We start from the raw sequence: 2345 nt of genomic DNA on the forward strand, positions 1-2345 counted from the left end.
TGGACTGTTGTCCCAGTCGCAAGTCATGGAATTCCCGTGCCTTCTCATCGTAGAAGCGCTCAGTTAAATACCTCTCCTTAAAGTATTTCTGAAATTTTTCCCAGGTTATGCTTTGCTCACTTACTCCCTTCACAATTTTAATTTCTTCCCACCACAAGGTAGCTTTGCCTTGTAGCTGGAAAATGGCCAGCCGCGCCTTCAGATTTTGGTCATATTCGTATAGTTGAAAATACTTATTAATTTTAATTAACCAAGCCTCCGCTGCTTCTTCCTGTTCTCCATCGAACAGTGGAGGTTTGATTTTCCAGAATTCTCCCTGTAATTCCATTTTCTGCCTCTTTGAGGTTTGTTGTTCTTGTACATTATCAGAATGATCTTCCTGTTCATCTGAACCCTCAAGTGCATAATCACGTTCTTCAGTTCCCCTTTGCTGTTCTGCACTGGGGTTGGCTAAGGGTGGATTTTGTTTATCTGACAGGCTTTTCAATATTCTTTCTTGCTCCATGCTCAATCGCGCATTATCCTCTCGCAGACAGGCCATATCACTTTTCAACTCTTGCACAGTTTGCAGTATTGCCAGGTTGGTGCTGCGTGTCTCAGCACCAAGCTGTACCCACAGCTCAGCATTTTCTTGAGGGATGCCACCAGCTCCCGGCATTTCCTCCATCTTGCTTATTAACTGTTAGCAGCTGGCTGTCTCTGTATGAATCTCCTAATTGGTACACAAGAAAATCAGTTAGATGTATTGTCTTTTCTCATATATACATTAGGTAATCTTTGTTGTTCCAGAGGCCACAGTTTTGAAACCTCTGCTCTGATACCACATTGTCACGATCTCATAAAATTAATCTCATAAACTTAAAAATGCAAAATAAAAAAAAATTTGTAAGGTGGTCAATTCATCACTTTCCTTCACCCCAACTAAGTAGGTTGACCATTAACTTACCCTCCGCCAGGTCTCTTCCACATTTACCTATATGTATAAACATAATCACACTGGCCCACCCCAGCTAATACGCCTGCACTCTGTGAATACATATGTCAATAATATATATATATATATATATATATATATATATAACACCCTGACATAACTTAGGCCTTTAAACATGGTTTTATGCCTTCGAATATTTGAGAATGGAACTTTAATGCATTGGAGTACTGACTGTCATGACCGGCTTGACGTGGACGTGGTGAGCCAGGTGGTGAGCAAGCGGTAACCCAGCTCACCTTCTTCATGGCCAGATGGATTTCAACCCATGTGATGGCATGTGACTTGCAATGGGCTGTCCCACACTGGGATTCGCGCCATAACCTCCCGCCTAAACCTACGATGGAGATCTATCAACCTCATCGGACGACTCTGGTTAATCTAGGGTTTGACAGCCAATATTTATTCAGCGGGATTATCGGATTTGGTTCATTTGCAACCCACCGTAGCTGCCGAGCTCTCGCACCACTGCTACAGACCTCTCTGCAACTATTCCGATGCCTATCTCACAGCTTAGGTAAGGATGGCTCTATTGAATCTATGATCATGTTACAGTTAACTTTCAGGCATGTTTTGCTCTCTGAGTAGTCTATATTCTGACTGTGGCCGAATGCCTCTCATGGGGGTTTTGTGCAGGCCTTCCACCGCTTCTCCTACCGCGTGCAGAAGGAACTGGGCGTTTAGCGAAGTTTACAGGTATGCCGATACTGGCTCCTCATTGGTTTTGCTTATCGATACACAGTATGTCATGACTTCTAGCTGAGACATAGTTTATGGTTCGTTTATTTGTCTCAGGTCCGATTTATTTATCTCAGTCCTGGTTACGCTTATACAGGCGGCCTCTCCATGCCGGCCTGTCCCGCGTGAACCCTTAGGGTTTAGTTAGGTGTTACTTGTGGCTTTCACGCCAATTACTGTATCTCTGTATATTTGATTCGGCTTGGCGCTCAGGCTTTAAGAAAACACCGAATGTATATTTTAGAGCAGTTCTAATGAAGTTTAACGTATCTGTGAACGACTTTGTTTAGTTTCCTTTATTCCGTGGTTTACCACTGACTTCTATGCTGGACTTCTCACAGCTATGACAATGTTATACAGTTTCCCTTAATGGATATTTGCTTCCGGTTTTCAGATTATGACAATAGTTCCAATGGTTATGTTACTCTCACATAGTCTATTCATATGGTTGATTCACGTTCTGGGTGTTCTTTTATATGTTTATATTTCTGTCTATTTAATAGATCCATGGATTTAAAGAGTTTACTTCAGTGCATATCCGTACAGTAGTAATATTGGGGTTTCTACATGTATTCAGTTCATACAGACGGTACCCATCTCATGTAAATATATATGT

At 42.0% G+C, this 2345-nt stretch overlaps 1 long non-coding RNA gene across 1 annotated transcript; it reads left to right on the top strand.

The window, feature by feature from the left end:
* The first annotated feature begins 1411 nt into the window (after positions 1–1411).
* Positions 1412–2127, top strand: LOC149259059 (uncharacterized). The gene is made up of 3 exons (XR_016246719.1): positions 1412–1508; positions 1628–1687; positions 1787–2127. It is a non-coding gene; the product is annotated as an uncharacterized LOC149259059 (long non-coding RNA).
* Positions 2128–2345: the final 218 nt, after the last annotated feature.

Source organism: Pinus tabuliformis, chromosome 6 (assembly GCF_031772625.1).
Source record: "Pinus tabuliformis cultivar Carrire ecotype Pingquan chromosome 6, CPIR1, whole genome shotgun sequence".
Lineage (NCBI taxonomy): Eukaryota > Viridiplantae > Streptophyta > Pinopsida > Pinales > Pinaceae > Pinus > Pinus tabuliformis.